The 18,486-nt window shown below is 36.2% G+C and overlaps 1 protein-coding gene across 1 annotated transcript in view; it reads left to right on the top strand.

The window, feature by feature from the left end:
* The window catches only part of ZNF385D (zinc finger protein 385D), an 855,124-nt gene that overhangs the window by 289,941 nt on the left and 546,697 nt on the right, over positions 1-18,486 (top strand). The window lies entirely within an intron of this gene.

The raw sequence follows: 18,486 nt of genomic DNA, 5'->3' as shown, positions 1-18,486 counted from the left end.
CTACGTATCTAATTATTCTTGCGTTGACATAATCAATGCCTTCACTCCGGCTGATCATTGTGGGATCAGCTTGTCTTTGCCTTTTCTTTTCAGAGCAAACGAGCTGGCACAGGCAAGCAAATCAAGCAGCTGTTGACGCTTGTTTCTGTAAAACCCTTTGGGAATTTCACTCTAGATGTCTTCATCTTCTAGGTACACAGCAACAGAAAACAATTATCCAAGTGTCTACCAAGGATTACTTAGGGTGCCAGAATACTTAGGAATGAAAATTGAACATCCCTGGAAATGTGCAAGGAACATTGAATCAATCAATTTAGGACAAGCAGAAAAAAATGATAGTAACAGATTTTTAATAATGTTGTTCCTTTCAATACACAGGATAAAAAGTCCTTTTAAAGGATGGAAAACCATTCATGAATTGTATAAAACAATCTTGTTTGTAAAAGGTTACTTTTTAAAAGATATGCTACAAATGTGCATATTGCCTTGAAGAAGTGTCTAGTTTTGGCAGTTAACCTCTTTCTGCATTTTTTTTTTTGATGATACTGAAAATAGTGGGCTTTTACCTATTCAGAGAGCTCCCAAATGTATTCTTCAATTCAGCAAACAGTTCTTAATCCCTACTGTCCAACCTCCCCATTCCTTTAATTCCCACGACAAACTTGTACGACAGGGAAGCTAATATTACGCTCCTTTTACAGGCAAAGAAAAAGAAAGAGCCTGAATTATTTGCATAGTCCCATAATTGATGCCAGAAATGGGACTAAGACCCAGGCTTTTTGATAACTTGCCAATGTTTTTCTCCCCAAGAAAGGTTGTTGAGTGTGGCTTTATATACTTTTTAAAAATGAATAAATTATTGAATTTCAGGAAAGGTAGAGTTTCTCGAAATTTAAACTACTTTGACCCTAAGGAATAAAGCATTAACAGTGGAGCAGTCACGCATTATACCTTTCTCGCCCCATCCTCCTCCAGAAGAAATTATGCTCCTTTTCCCTTCTCTCGCTGCCAATCTCTTCTTTACATAAAACTAATATTAACATAAAGTAATTTAGAGAATGAAAAACAGGGACCTGAAGGGAAATATTATTGGACTTGTCTCCCAATTATGATTTTAATTAACAATTTCGGACTTAAAGATGTAGGTCTGTCTTTTGACCAGAACCTAGTTTGTTTCCAGCAGGTATATTTGGAGGGTGCTTTTGGCCTAACGGAGTCTGCTTGTCTCTGCCCTGAGGGAAGCTGCCTTCTTATGACTGCAGAACTTTCTAGTTCAAGGGTGAATGGAGGTGCTTGGAGCTAGAATCTGAACTATTGAAAAGAAAGTGCCTGGAAACCATCTGAGAGGCAAGCTAGTCATGGCCTCTCTCCCGAGAGCAGGGGCTTTTAACTTGGCTCAAGTCTTCCAGCGAACCTCACTTTAGAATCAAACAGCTCACCCTCAAGGAAGAATATGTATCGCAGGGCACTAGGAATCAAATCTAGACCTTTTCTTTTATTCCTTGTCTCCTTAATTCCTCACCTCCATTCTGCTTACTCGTGCTAGTATTTCCTCTTTATTTTTCCTTGTCTGAGTTTTCTTGTGACCCTCCCTCCCCCTTCTCTTCTTTCTTCATCCACTTGTTCCTTGTTCTCCATCCTTCCCCCTGCTCCCTCCCTTCCTTCAGATCTGTCTTCCATTCCTTTACTTCTTTTGTTCAATTTTGCTTACTTTATATAACAATATATCATAGACTCGAAAATCATTTCCCTTAAAATTTTTTAAATCTGTAACCAAATCCATAGAAGAACATTTAATAAGTATAATACTCCTTTAGGTATCAGCTCTTCAGTAAGTAGCTGGTGCTCTTGAGTTCTAGTGATCCTCAGCTGTGTTCCTGAGAGAATGCTTGATTCTGCTAGACGAAATAGAAATAACTTCGAGGGAGTATATAATGCCTGAATAATAGTCACAGTAGTCTGTTGCACATGGCTTTTGTCCATGTCACTTAAGGAATTTCTATGTCCAATTAAGACGTTCTACCCTTTCTCAGGCCTTCTTACCACAGGGTAGCTTCAGTTACTATCTATAACACTAATTTGGAATAAGAGTCTCATTTATAATCCCATGATTCAGTTTCCTCAGTGCTCAAATTCATCATTGTTGCTAAGATGAGGAAATGTAAATAATAATATCACAATTTAATTACCCTGGGTGTTATAGGAATAAATGATTATCCTTCTCAAGAAAAGAATTTTACATCCTACTTTTTCTGAATTTGATAGCTTCCTACAGATACCTCGATAAACAATATCAGTTACTAAAGGAAGACATTGCGGGCCATTGTATTAACAGTCTTTGACTTACTTCGGAGGAATCTGTGATGAGGCCATTATTGACTGCCCCACCTATAAATGGCAAAGTGAAAACAGCATGAGCATGTGTGTTAGGCATTTAACTGCACATCCAGAAAGAGAAAGGCTTAGAGCTTTTATGGACCTTCTTTGGCTCTTTGAATAAAAGATATATTCTGTACTTAAGCTTCCTCATCTGCCAACTCAAGAGAACATGAGCGAACTCAAAAGTAATCAGAGATATTTTCTAAGTACATTGAAATATTAAGCTAACATTTACTCTCCGGAAAATGAGAGAAATATACAAGAATGAGTAAAGTTAACTTCAAAGGTGGCTCCAGGAGAGAGGGGGAAAGACCAGTGATGGCAGATTTGTATGGATTTAAAAGGTACTGTTAGGAGGCAAATGCCAGTGACCTCCAGTGTGAAGGTGAGTAAAATCTTTTTCAGGTTTGTATCTAAACTACCGTTTTATACTTTGAGAGGAGCATTAGGTTGTCCATCACTTAGATAGGTTGCCGTCTGCCATGATATTACTGAGACTCTCACTTTGAGTGTAAGTTTGATTAAGATGACCAAGAGATACTGAAGAATGGGATCAAAACTTGGTAACATGATAGATCTGTCAAATACCATACATTTAGGTTTTGTAGTGAGTGAGAGGGGAAGTTAATTTGCAGTGTAAACATATGTATTCTTTAGCCTTATGTAAAGCCAGCACAGGACCATTTCCATTCAGTATCCACAACTGAGTTACTTCATGAATACCATGCTACCATTCTGTCTCAAAGTGTTCAGTCCACAGACGTTTTATGTTCTATTTATGGATTTGGTAAATGAACAAGTAGAAAGTTTTAAATTTTGGCAGACTTTGGAAAATGCTGGATTTTTTTCCTTAATATAATTAACATGCTATTCATAAAACTATTTCTTAAATGTTTCAATGTAGTAAATGCTTTCTGAAGACACATGAGAAGAGAGCTTAATAAAAGTAATTGGATTGAATCTCATTGAAATAATAAGTTGTTGCAAATAATATCGTTGAAGCTGATCTTATTCATTGATTTTCGTACTTTCTGTGATTTCATAACTTACCTGTAAACCTGGAAATGCAGAGGCTTGCTTTGGCCCTACCATTTATCTAGATTCTTCTGAGTCTTAACAAAATTTCAACATTGTAAATACTCTGATTTTATTTGGAAGTTTTGTTTATTTCTCCAACATCTTTATTCAGTGTTTTCTCATGCCCTTTACCCTTGAGTGACTGTAGTGCTTCCTGTGACTAGAATAGCTGTGTGTCTATTTGAAAATAGGTTCACTCTTTTATGTTTTCTCATCATAATGTGTCCAAGAATGGGAAAAACTTTAGAGAAACCCACTTCATTTTTCTAGGTGTAAATTTGAAGTAATGAGCAAAGTACACTATTCCTTCTTACAAGTCATGACAGAAACAATTAGCAATGTGTGTGCCAGCCAATGACCTGTTAAATATAACATCTTAGAATTTAGGAACAATATATCTGGAAAACAGTTGCCTCAAAGGCATCTATTTCTTTGCAGTGCAGTTGGACAATGTGGGGGTTAGGGTCACTGACCCTCACCCTGCATAGTTGAAAATCTGCATGTAACTTTTCACTCCTTGAAAACTTTACTGTTGACCAAAAGCCTTATAGATAAACGGTTGATTAACAGACATTTTGTATATTATATATACTACATACTGTATTCTTACAATAAAGTAGGCTAGAGAAAAGGAAATGTTAATAAGAAAATCATAGGGAAGAGAAAATACACTTACAGTACTCTGTATTTATTGAAAAAATCTGCTTTTAAGCTGATCGAAACTGTTCAAACCTGTGTTGTTCAAGGATCAACTGTATATATTACTTGTCTTTTTTAAAAAAATAATTTCAGGTGGTGCCATTTATAAACTAGTGGACCTGTCTCTTTATCCAGGACCTAAACTGTGCTTTAAATGGATAAAACCACTGATTTTTTCCAAGGATGTGTGAATAGATAATAATTATTTTAAAAATAAGCTTGTCAAGGTAATTATTTAAAAAATGAGGTTGTCTTTAAAGTTCAAAGTGAAACATTTGTGGAAAATTATTAAATGATGAGGGAAGTTAATGGATTTCCAATTCTGGAAAAGCACCATTACCAAGGTGAGGATGCAGTACTCAGCCAATTTGTGCGTAGAAATAAAACAGAAAACAAAGCAATAGGAATGGTAGAGCAGCAAAAGGCTCATTTGGCCTAGCTCATTCTTTTCTCTAAGTGTAGCAGAGAGCTTAGCACCCTAAATTCCATCCTACACCAGGTAGCAGCAGCAGAAGAGCAGCAGGGGACATGGGAGAACAAAGGAAGGTGCCTGCCTTCATTTGGGGTTCCCTGGGCTGCTGGCTTGGTCCTGGCTAGTCCATGAACAAAGGAAGGCAAGAAGGCCATGGAATGGAGGCCCAGTTTATTTCCCACTGTGGTATATCTCCTACCTCCACACCTAGAAAAGGGGCACAAAATCCTGGAATTTCTTCTTCTCTCCTCCTCCGCGGGGAAAATTACAGGAAGAGAGAATCATTATGGAGATATTTTATTTCTCCTTAAAGAACAAAACATTGTACCAGATAACATTCTAAGCCATTGAAAAATCAGTGAAGTTCTTTTGTTTCAAACTCTTCTTGTAATTTCAATTATCTAAAGAGTCAAGTCCAAAATTTTCAGCAGGCCATTTTTATTTTTTATTTTACCTTTACTTCACTTAGGTACTATACATTCCAGCCCCTTTGGCATCTTGGCATATCCTGAATGTATCTTGTTCATTTCTCCCCAACACCAAGACTCAAACTGTTGATCTCTTACTCAAAAAACATTCATTGGTTCTCCCTCAAAAATTACTTTCCTGCTATTAGAACCTTGATTTATTGGCTGGTGGAGAGGGATCCTTTGCTGTGAGGAGACCCTTCTGCCAGTTCCAAAAAATTATCCATATTAGCCTAAGCCAGTCCCTGTGATCTTATTTTTCTCATGATCTTATTTGACTCAGAACTGACCAGTGAGATATAAGGAGCGGTCAGGTGGTAAAGAGAGGGATTTGTTAAAATATTGAATTTTCTAACACAAGGACATTTGTAGCTAATCCTGCACTTTATACCTTCTTACTGGTTGAACATAGATATAATTTCTGAAGACATGGCAGTCATCTTGGGACAATGAAACAGCATAAAAACAAAAGATTAAAGCTGAGGGTGATGGAGGGTAAAGATGCAGCCTGGGTATGTAATGACATCTTGAAGCATCTTATCCAATTCTGGGATACCTTCTTCCATATTTATTGTTAACTTTAAATGCCCCTGTGATCTAAGCTACTAATACCAGATTTCTCTGTTACTTGTAGGTAGAAGCATTTCTTCAAGGTTGTGCATTTTGCCAACACCTCTGTAGCATTCTTTCTCATATATCGGCTGCAGAAATTCAGTTATCCTTTGTATGAAAGTTCAATCAGGGTTCAACTAGAAGTCTGCAAAATAAAGAATTTACTATAGGAATTAGACCTTGCACAAAGGTGGGAGGCAATGGGAAAAAGGGTCCAAAAAGGACCAAATTAAAATCCCTAACCAGATGAGGGTGTGTGTGAATGGTATTGAACTTGTAGGAAGCCAGGTACCTCTAGCTGCTAGTGTAGCTCTTCAGAAGAATATCATAAAAGGTAATAGAGCTCAAGGGTTGTGGGGAAGAGGGAGAGAGAGAAAGAGGGTCTGAGAGAGAGAGAAAAAAGGGGGAATGAAGGAAGGGAGGGAGGGAGGAGAGGAGAGGAAGGGAGAGAGGGAGGAAATACTCAGCTCTGTTACTACATGTGGATATAGACCCTAAGGATGGTATCTTGAATTTTAATGTCCAGGAGGAGACAGGAATTGTAGTATTGCTAAAAGTGTTGAGCTATAACTAAAATAGTACCCAGAGTACCCTTCATAGTATTCTTATGAAAAGGAGGTGTTACTAGGTATAACAAAGAGTAGAATTAGCATCACAATATCTAGAATTAACACAACTATCTGAAAGAGTCTCTAAAGCAACTACGTTTAAACTGACAAAAATAGTTATAAGGGAGATAACTCAAAATACGATCTTGGTAATATTACTGAATTTTACGTCTTATTTCATTTCAATTAATTTCAATTTCAATAGCCATGGGTAGCCAGTGGTTACTATTTTGGACAGAGATGTCTTAGATATTTTTGTATTCCAAATAGTTGCTTCCTTCACTTATGTAGTTTGAAATTGTGAGAGAAAGCTATCCTTTCCCATTAAAAAAGTAAATTTGTTTGCATAATAATATACATCAAGTTTTGAAAATTGAACTACATCATCTATGAGGGTAACTTTAGTGTATGAATCATTAGAGAGAAAATGGGAAACGCACTTCCGTTTTGTTATAGCTCAAAAGAAGATTTCTGAGGCTTTCTGAAGCTGTTGCCAACTCAGAAACTATATTATACAAATCTATAGTGACTTCATTATCTGTTACCTGTTATTGCCCTGTTGAACTAAAATAAACTGTTGTATTATGTGACCTATAAAACTGTATTAGGCATTTTATTACTTTGCTTGCTGTCAACTTGAACGTAAGACAGTTATTAAAGATTATACGGAGAAGATTCAGAGTACTACAAATGTTATTTTACAGAGCTGACAGGTTGCCCTTAATGTCTCCAGTCATAAAAGAAAAGAAACTGGATAAATCTGAAGCCAGTGACACAAACTCAACAGGCAGTATGATGAATAAAACACAGACATGAGCAATCTTCCTTTCCATATTCCCTTTATTTTTCTAATGCCTATGCCATTACTTTAACAGCTTCTAACTGATGTAAATTGGAAAGCAAGAACATTAAAAGAGTAATTCCACTGAGGAAAAGAATGTTTTTTTATAGTCACATTAGGTGCCTGAGTGTGATCTAGACTTTCATAATCCATTGTTAAATTTATGGATGTTAGAAAGTAGGAAAACTAAACAGGAATGGAGCACTTCTGATTATAAGCATCATTGATTTTGATGAAGTGTGGAGGTGAAACTTACTTAGCATCCTAGAGTATGTTTCTAAAGAAATATATTTTCAATTTCTTTTTCATGTGGCCTATTCTCTTTCTAGAAAAGATTCATTTCAGGTCATGAACAACCAGCTAGGGAACATCAAGTCACTGTAAATAGCTAAGTGCACAATACTTACCTTCTTAGCTGTTCCTCCCAAACTGAACTCCCTTTCTCTCTGGTGACCTACTTAGGGCTTACAAGAGCTGCCCTGATCTTATGGCGCCTCCTGGTGTACGTACAGGGAACAATCTCACCCAGCATCTTTTCACTCTCCCCTTCCCTGCTCCCACAGCAGCAAGGAAGCTACACCATTGTTTTTCCTTTCCTTCATCTTTGATTTTTCAAAGCTATATGTATTATTTCATAAACAATCCGTTTTTTCCTGTGATTCAAAATAGCTTTAAACTCTAAACCAATTTACTGAATGAGCTGAACATAACATGCCACAGGAAATGACAATTTTTTTCTTCCATGGATCCTTTCAGCATTGCTGTTGGCTTTCCTCTCCCTGCTCCCTGAAGACATCTCTGGAAGATACACTAGCTCTCTTGTCAATTTCAATCATCACAACTGCCTTTTTTTAAAAAAAATAATTCTCACTTTTGTGAATAAACAAACCTTAGGTGATCCAATTTCAAACTTGAGCCTCAGATACTATTCAAATTTCCCTCACTCCACCTACCTTGGACAATTTTAGATGGAGCTGTGGTATTCTTTCATTCTTTTTTCCCTTCTCATTTTTCCAGAATCAACATGGGGAGAGTAGAGATTAGAAGAAAAAGGACAAACAGTCATCTATGATTGGTACAATGTATGGGTATTGTTGACCTTCAGTAATGATAGGCATTTATGTTCCGGTTCTTTTATGCAGTGTATTTTATGTCCTTTGGGAACACCTCTGTTCCCACCTGCCCCCCACCCCAGGAGATTTCTGGTCTGCATGTATTTACCTAATAGGAGCAATGCATGTGCCAACTTCCCACTTATTTATATCCACACCCATTCCTTCCTCCACAAATAGATTTTATTTATTTATCTATCTATCTATTTATTTATTTTTGCCGTGCCCGAACACCCTCTTGGGTTGAAGTCCCACCAAGTTGGCTCACATCTGGATGACACTGTATGACCCACATGGCATGGGGAAAACTGGAAAACTCACTTATCCCTGTCATACCAGCATACAGGTGCAGGCCATAACTCTTGTCAAGCTACTCTTCATTCTGCCATTGCAGAATGTTCCAGCTGCCTCTCACCTTCAGAATTTTCTGGAGAGGCAGGCACCAGACATTAGAGTTAAGTAGAGATACAAGCTCTCCCAAACACTTTCTATGGGCATCTGAGTTTTGGTGTAGGTTTGACTGTGTTTGCCCTTTGTAGGCATCTATCTAGCTTGGGGATGGGATGTTTATCTCACCCTTTTAAAGGTCCTCATTCTCTTTTAGTACTTCTCCCTGCATATCTCTCTCAGTATTAGGAGGAGGGCAAGAGAATAGCCAGTTTCCTCTTTGAGTCTAAGAGTTACTAACTCCAGAACCGTAAATGAGTTCCCCTTCTGCATATATTTAAGTTAATATTTATATTTCTATTTGTTTAACACTTCAGTTGATAAATAAATGATGTCTTTTACTTTATGCTAACTGCTGAAATGCGTTCACAGTTTGTTTATTCCCTTGAACAAGTTTCAGAAAACAAAGTTAGTTTGGGAAAATACTTCTTTACAACCACCAAGTGATTAAATTAACATTTTCCCTACTACCCGAGGTATAGCTACATTAATACTGCCCTCAGAGAATGAGGAAATCAATAAAGCTTTTAAATATCCATGAGTATCCATTCATTATATATTTATATAGAAGTTATTTAGTAAAAATGTCATTAGTTTGATATGAAATTAACTTTATTATCAATTTACAGTTTCTTTTGATAACCTAGTTTATACTTTAAGAACCAAAATATTCTTCATCTTGATTGAATAATGAAGCAATTAGAACTGGAGCTCAAACACTCTTCTTTAATTAATAGTCAGTTTTTGTAAAAACTTTCATGTATGGCTTTTCTTACTAGATTTTCTAATTGAGAAGTGCTAACCTAATAATAATCTACCATGTTATGTTATAGATTACCTTTAATTTGAATAATCCAACCTTTATTTCTTCATGGTTGAAGATCGATGGTTTCCATACATGTTAACATGTTTTAATTTTTTTTTTTATGTTTTAAATGAGAATTAAGATGGATTGATTCTTTAAGTAAGTTTTGGAAATATGAACAAATTTCAAAAAGAACATTCCTCATAATTTTTTAGAGCATTTAGTATATTAATATGTATTTTCTCTTTCCAGGGAGGGAATACAATTTACAGAATTAAAGTTTATTGACCAAGTAATGGCTTAATTTCCCCTTTAGAAAAAGACTTGTTGACCCTATTCCTTTCATTAATGTTACTCTCTTTAGTTAATTATAGAAAATAGAGTATATATTGATATTTGGTTGAAATTCAATTTGAATGTAGTCACTATCATTAATTTTTCAATAAATACTTGTGGAGCCCATGTTGTTGGTGCTTAGGTCCAGGGATATGGGAGTGAACAGAATTGACATAATCCCTGCCCTTTGGGACTGACTTATGTTCTTCAAAATGGCATCCACATACATATTGGAAGATCTAAAGATAGAGCAAGAAGGTGATTAAGAGTTTAAGGGAATACGTTTCCAGATTTTCAGCTCTGTACATGCTTTTCCCTAAAATACATGTACCTGAGGAAGCCCCTGGCAAATGCTTCCTGCCATTCACCTCTATGTCCTATGACAAAGGACATTTTAAAGCTTTGCAAAAGAAAGGTAGGCCAGTCACCCATATCTTATCTTCTTCTGTGCATTATTTCACAAAAGAAAATCTTCCCAGAGGCAACTGTAAGGTTGATGTTGACGTTAAGAAAGTAATTAACCCAAATCCACCGGTTCTCACATCCCCGCCCCCATACTTACATACAGTCTTTGTTGTTCTGTCTCCCTCTTCCTCTCTCTCCCTTCCTCCCCATTTCCCCCCTTTCCCTTAGACACACATGCACACACACCTGTCACTTATGTGAGAAGGCTTGCTGTTGTTGTTTAATGCTCAGTGTTGACCGCAAGGAAGGTCACCTGCAATATTTACATAGTACCATTTTGAAGACATAACCTCTGATAGGTTAGTTCCTGAACCAGGTCAGCAAGTGATTTCCCAGCTGGTTAGTTGTCCCCAAAGCAATGTGTCAGACCAGTGTCCTTTACTTTCTCTTCAAATCAGAGCTAGTAGAAGGTTTCAGAGTGATTAGAGTAATCCTCCTCTGAGTTCAGTTACACTCTTGGCTAATAAATATCTCTGAAAATTATGTTAAGAGGAAAAGGGTTGAGTTACAGGGAGATACCAAGCTTCTTGCTATGAAGGTGGGCAGTGGTCCACCTAAACATCAGTCATTTCTTTCACAGGCAGCCTGCAGGGCCTTAACCAAATATGTAAAGGAAATTATAAATTAAAGGCTAAGATTTAAGGCTGGATTTCAAAAGCTCATTTAATAGGTCATAAACTTGAAATAGTATAGATTTGTAATAAAAATGTTTTAAAATAACTTAAAATATTTAAAAATGTAAAAAAAAAAAACCCCACATGGTAAGGTCTTATTTTTGTTTTAGCATCATTAAATTATTTAAATATCAAAACTCTCAATACATAGTCCTGAAATAGTCTTTGCCACTACCAACAACTTTCTGCCTCCCATACCCCCTGACCACTTAGAGGTTGGAACTGCAGCTTCACTTTATGGCACATCCATTATGCAATTCTGTGAAGAGTCCTTAGTTCCCATGAGAAGTGGGGAGAGTTGGAATGGGCAAGCCCATTTTATCATACCATCTTTTAAATAGTAGAGTTCAAGAGAGCAGCTCTCCTGGCTTGAATCCTAGAGGCCTGTGTCCCAGGCAGCTGTTGATAATGGGAGGCAAGCTTGTTGGAGTGAGCTCATATCAAGTTCTTTTCCCCGTTTTTTATTCTTCAATTGAACTACTTTGAACTGTGTTTCTTTCATTTGAGGAGAAAAGTGTTTTGATTAATATAGTTTGTCTTGTCCAATAAGACATTGAATTATATGGTGCCATAAAGACCTGAAATCCATTACATGGTGGATTAATAGAATTTTAGAATTTTTTGTATGGATGCATAATGTAATATTTAATGGATTAATAGAATTTTAGAATTAGATAAAAATTAACTCATTAAAAATTGCTTAGTTTACATGGAAAAATTATGAGCCTTAAATCTATTTAAGGATTTAGTCAAAAGTCAGAACCTTCACTATTGGCACAGAGAAATCAGGGGAACTGTTAATTTACAATTCAAGTTACCAGTATAGTTTATCCTCCAAATTCTTCAGTGTCGGTTAACTGAAAATCAATGTAAATTTTAGTAATTGTTCTTTGTTTATTCAATGTAGATGTAATCTAATATGGACATGTATTTCCCAGTTACCTTGATTGATCTTATGGAGTATAAGTTATTTTAAAGTTTTTCTAGTTTCAACTTTTCCTTTTTTTCTTACTGGAAAAGCCTTAAAATTATTCCATAAAATAAATTACCTCTCCCAATACAATTTGATATGGAAAAGTACCTGTCTTTGACTCTTTTGCAATATGCTCCAAATAAAATACAGAGCTAAGGATGAGATGGAACTCAATTCTACCCAGCTGGAGTATAATTTGCCTTGAATGAATTAATGAACAGCCGATGAGTTTCATAAGTATTAAAAGTAACTCACTGAATCAATCTCAAGGTATTTGCAAATCACTTATGTGAATCAAAATGACAGAAGAAAACAAGAGCAGAAAACATCAGTGGAAGAAGAGAAGGACTTTGCTTTCCTTCAGTGGTAGTTCTCTAGACATTGCAGATAACAAACCTGGGGGAAAATGGCTAGTGGATTGTCCATTTTGATTAAATGACAATGAACTAACTTAAAAGGGATTTTAGTCACTTTACCATGTCCTTTCTATATGAACGTAAGCTGTAATTGGCTGTCAAGGCATTGTCTCTTTTAGAGAACATTTCTATTGAGTATTCTGGAATAGTGAAAGGGGCAGCAAGGAAAAATAGGCTTGAAAACATGGTTAATGAAATTGCTGCAAAAGTGAGCAGTTTTAGAAAAGTTTATCTGGTCTGCAAAAATGTTTATTGGTGCCTTGAATTGAAACCCTAAGTGAATATTTTCCTTTGACTTTTTCCTCTTAGTGGCCATTTGTTTATTCCACTTAGCAGATCCCCTGCTGCCCACTCCGCTGTCATTTTGGTTGGAACAGTTGTGCTGAGCCACTATCATCAATTTTCCTCCCAGTTGAATCTGCCAAGGCTGACAATTATTATACTAACAAGTGCTTGTTCAGTAATGTTCAGTCATTCAGAATGCTTCCCTCATTATTTTTCTTCCCTAGAGGCATTTGATATGAACAGTCCCTAGCTCTTCACCTGGGGCTTAGAGATAGAGAAATTTGTTCAGATCTCTGTCATAATTCTATCTCTGATTAATGGCAGAGAGATTTGAGTCTCATTTCTTGGGAGCAGCTATTGTCCTAAGTAAAGACATGTAGAGAACTTGGTCATGTCCCAGTGTCTCCATATTTTATTTGTTTGAAGGAAAGTTCTGGAAACCAAACTGGAGAGGGAAAAACTATAGAAGCAAGATATTCTGAATAGTCTTCAGAAGTGATTATAGCATTTTATACATAAAAGTTGATTTTAAGTATCACCTTACCTCAGCATTAGAAATGGTAATGAAACCTGTAGAGAAGTTCCCATACTCTGGGGTGATGGTAGAATGAAAAGTTGTACATGAATAACTCCTATCTCTGAATCTCTAAGTAAGCTGGCTGCAATTAGAAACGGTATGGAAATTGAAAGAGGGGTAGGAGCTTGCAGCATTCCCTTCCCAGCTGGCAATGGAAGAGTTCCAAATGCTATGGAAGAGTAAATTTTGTTACATGTTCTGGATTGTACCTTTCTTCCCATTTCTCAGGAACCTTTATCTTTTAATTATCTTTTTCTACTGGGAACTTTCTGTGTGTGTGTCTGTGTGTTTTCTATATTAAATCACACTAAGCAAAAAGAATCCTTCTTTGCATGCGTGCTCCCTATTCTGAACCATACTTTCAACCCCATTTTCAGTAAACCATTACAAGGAACTTTCTACATTCATCATGTCTTTCTGTCATCAAAAGGACTAGTTAATTTCCTCTTTTACTGTTATTCTTCACATTTAGCTGAAGTCCTTGTCTCTTTATTTTTTAATTTTTAAAAACTATTTTTAAAGCAATTTTTGGGTCACAGCAAAATTAAGAGGAAGTTACAGAGTTTTCCCATTTACTCCCTGCTCCTGCATGTAATTTGGATATATAGCCCAAAAAGCTTTTTGCTTTGTTTCTTTTAAACTGAGTGACAGTGGCCTCTGAGCGGCAAAGATGTCAAGGAGATAATTGTATGGCAAAGTCAGCCACAGAGGACTTTCTCAGTGAGCCTTGTTCAGCTCTGGAACTTTTGTGGACAGTTTGTAGTTGCAAACTATAGCCTTGTTAATACAGTCTAAGAAATTAGAGAACCACAACTCATCTTAGTTGTAAGAATTAGAATTTTAAGCTTGAGTCTTGATTTGGTGACTTCACAGCTCACACCTCTAACAAAATATGGAATTTTTTAAAAAAGTAGCTGAATAGTTTGTTTTTGACACAAATCTGCAATTTTCCAAAGATAATCAAACAGGTCAGGCCTCAGACATGGGAGTTTTTTATTATGAAGCTGTATATTCTCTATATGAAGGATCTAGATGTTCTTACTTAACTTGGGTCTTCACAATAACTTCTGAGGATGTATTTATTGACTTCTGGTTAATCATTTTTTTTAGTAAGAAGATTTAGACTTTGATTCTTTAAAGGAGTGAAATGTTGGAGAACAAGCTATGGTTCTTTTTTTTTTTTTTTTTTAAAGATTTTATTTATTTATTTGATAGAGACAGCCAGCGAGAGAGGAACACAGACAGGGGGAGTGGGAGGGGAAGAAGCAGGCTCCCAGCAGAGGAGCCTGATGTGGGGCTCGATCCCAGAACGCCGGGATCACGCCCTGAGCCGAAGGCAGACGCTTAATGACTGAGCCACACAGGCGCCCCAAACTATGGTTATTAAATGGGCTTTTCCAGCAGAGAAATACATTACCAGGGCTTCATTAACATTGCTGAAGAAATGGACCTCAATGACTATGAGCTCAAAGAAGTAGTTTGTTGTAAAAGGAGTAGATGAACACCTTATAGTCCTTTTGCTGTAGAACAATAATTTAAGACTTAACTAATCATATATTTAGTAACACAAAATCTTCTTTAAAAAAAGAAAAACTTGGGACACTGGGGTGGCTCAGTCAGTTAAGCATCCTGGCTCTTGATTTTGGCTCAGGTCATGATCTCAAGGTCATTAGATTGAGCCCCATGTCGAGCTCCACACTTAGCATGGAGTCTGCTTGAAGATTCTTTCTCTCCCAGCTCATGTCCCTCCCCTCCACACTCTCTCTCTCTTTCTCTCTCTCTCAAATAAAAAAATAAATGTTTAAAAAAACCCCAAAAAACCTCTATCACAACTATGTCTAGCAACTCAGCTCTATAGCAAACAAAGTTAGGTATCCATGATCAACTATATAGTAATAATGGCTAATATTGAACACATAGCTGTATACTAATCTAAATGCTCTGTGCGTATTAATAATTTAACACAGCAGCTCTAAAAGTGATAGACTATTTTCCTCATTTTACAGATGGAGGAATGAGGTTCATAGAAGATAAGTGAATTGCTTAAAGTCCCATAAATCTTAAATAATGAGATGAATTGGGGTCCTGTCAGTGTGATTCCTTATAGAATGGCCAAGCTGGAAGTACCTAAGACCAATTCTAGTCCAATGTTTTAAACCATTTGATAATTCCTTTGGTAGCACATATGAGAGGTGGTTACTTAACCTCCAACAAAGATGGAGGGGGGAAAGGGGCAATTGACTTACCTGTTTCTCTTACTTAAACACACTTCTAACTTTTATAAAGCATTGAAATACAGATGAAAGTTAATATTTCCTGGTCTTAATTCTGTCTCCAAGATTTACTTTGTGTGAATCTACTTTGTATTCCACATGGAAGTTCTTTAATATTGGAAGACAGATATTATAACTTCACTGAAATGTTCGTCATCTCATTTGAACATCCTTGTGTCTTTAACCATTCTTCAGAGGTTATGGCTTCCCAATCCATTCTTAAGTCTCAGTTCTTCAATATCTCTCATAAGATGTGGTGTTTAGCACCTAAAATGATATTCCAGGTGTAATCTGGTAAGTGCAGCTGAACATAAATATTGCCTTTATTGTTATGAACAGTATACATTGATCAATTGAGTCTATGCCTATTTTTTAGTATCCACATTACCCTGTTGGTTCATATTGAGTTTCACATCATATAAAAATCCAAAGGTGAATTACATCAAACTAAAAAGCTTCTGTACAGTGAAGGAACCCATCAATAAAACAAAAGTCAACATACTGAGTGGGAGAAGATATCTGCAATTCATATATCCAATAAGGGGTTAATATCCAAACTATATGAAGAACTAACACAACCTTTATCAAATAAACGACCTGATTGAAAATGGGCAGAGGACTTGAATAGACATTTTTCCAAAGAAGATATAAAGATGACTAGCGGGAAAAGATGTTCAACATCCTTATCATCAGGGAAAGGTAAATCAAAACCACAATAAGATATCACCTCACACTGGTTAGATAGGCTGTTATTAAAAGACAAGAAATATGGGGCAGCTGGCTGGGTCAGTTGATGAAACATACGACTCTTAATCTTGGAGTCATGAGTTCAAGCCCCACATTTGGGAGTATAGCTTATTTAAAAAAAAATAAAAACAAGAAATAACAAGTGTTGGCAAGGATGTAGAGAAAAGGGAAAACTTGTATGCTTTTAGTGGGAATGTAAATTGGTGCTGCCACTGTGGAAAATAGTATGGAGGTTCCTCAAAAAATAAAAAATAGAACTACCATATGATACAGCAATTCTACTTCTGGGTATTTATCCAAAGAAAACACTAATTTGAAGATATATATATATATATATATATATATATATATATATATATATGTATATATATATATATATACTCGATGTTCATTGCAGCATTATTTAAAATAGCCAATCTATGGAAGCAACCTAAGTGTCCATTAATACATGAAATGATGCCATTTGTGACGATATCGGTGGACCTAGAGATTACTATGCTAAGTGAAATAAGACAGAGGAAAACACTGCTTTTATTTGTGGAATCTAAACAAACAAACAAACAAACAAACAAAACAAAACAGAAACACACTCATAGATATAGGAAACTGTTGATTACCAGAGGGGGCATGTGGTGGGGGTGGTGGTGAAATAGGCAAAGAAGATTAAGAGGTACAAACTTATAGCTATAAAATAAGTAAATCATGGAGATGTATATGTATAGCATAGGAAATACAGTCAATAATATTGTAATAACTTTATGTAGTGACAGATGATAACTAGACTTATCATGGAGATTATTTCATAATGTATTAAAATATTGAGTCACTATGATATACACCTGAAATGAACAGGATATTGTATGTCAATTATACTTCAATAAAAATATAGTTAAAAACCCAAGGCCTTTCTAATATTAATAATATTGTGGTTAGGCTATGTCTTCCTTATTCTGTATTTTTCAAATTGTTTCTAATTTTTTAAAAGATTTATTTATTTATTTCAGAGAGAGAGAGCACATTTTGGGGAGCAGACAGAGGGAGAGAGGGAATCTCAGGCAGACTCCCCACTGAGCGTGGAGCCCGCACAGGGCTTGATCTGACGATCCTGAAATCATGACCAAAGCCTAAATCAAGAGTCACAGATACCGAACAGACTGAGCCACCCAGGTGTCCCAAATTTTTTTGAATTTTGCCATCAGTTTTCATTGTATTTTTGACTAGTACAACCCTCGCTCACTCTTCTTGCAAGATCTTTCTGATTTTTTTTGGATGCCGCACTTTTCCAACTTGGATTCATGTCATTGCATGGAGCCATTGCTCTCTCTGGGGTGGGTATGTGATGCATGCCTTGCTAATCAGAGCACTGCAGCCTTCTGGTGACACTCCAGTGATAGGTTACTGGTCTATTTCATATATAATTCTGGGTCATTTGTAGAGATATTCCAAGAAGAGGTTTTGTCTTCTACTGGACCTGAACCCAAGAGACAAAAATATCAACCCTCATAGTGACAAACTTTCTCAAGAGTAAACATAGTAGAAAGCAGAAAAGAAATTTACAGAAGGGGAGAATTCATCTGATGACATCTTTTGAACCCCTTCATTCATTTTTATTTAATGTCCGTTTCTAAAATAGTTAACTGAGTTGGTAAATACTCTTCTCTGCTGAAGCCTACATGAGTTGGATTTCTGTCTCTAGCAAGCAAGACAGTTGACTAATACAAACATAGCACAATGCAATATTTATTGCAATGCAATTTTATTTCATCTGACCTCTCTAGTTTTTCCAGCTCGTTAACATTTTTTAAATTCTGTTAGTCTTCTGTCCTAGCTTAGCATCATCCCCAAATTTAGTAAGTCTGTCTTCTCTGTGTTTCATTAAGTTGTTGACAAAAGTCTAGAAACTCAAATGGCAAATCTCCTAAAGTCTAATTAAGACCTCATTTCCATAATTCTAACTATTCTCAAAAAATGTACCATATGAGACAATCTACACAAATAGTAACCCATCCTAAAAATTTGTGATCGGCTTTATTTCTTCATAGCAGTGTGTGATCTGGAATTTATTTTTCCTCATTTTATTAAATCAGGATAGCAAATTCCTATCACCCATCAAAACCAGAGCCTCTGGAGTCAGATTGCTAAAACCCCAACACTAGATCCACAAAGCAGTATATAACCTTGGTCAAGTTAATTAGCCTTTGTGAGCTTCAGTTACCTTTTC

The sequence above is a fragment of the Ursus arctos genome, unplaced genomic scaffold (assembly GCF_023065955.2).
Source record: "Ursus arctos isolate Adak ecotype North America unplaced genomic scaffold, UrsArc2.0 scaffold_20, whole genome shotgun sequence".
Taxonomy (NCBI): Eukaryota; Metazoa; Chordata; class Mammalia; order Carnivora; family Ursidae; genus Ursus; species Ursus arctos.
The sequence above is the reverse complement of the archived record's forward strand: the minus strand, read 5'-3'. Positions and strand labels throughout refer to the sequence as shown.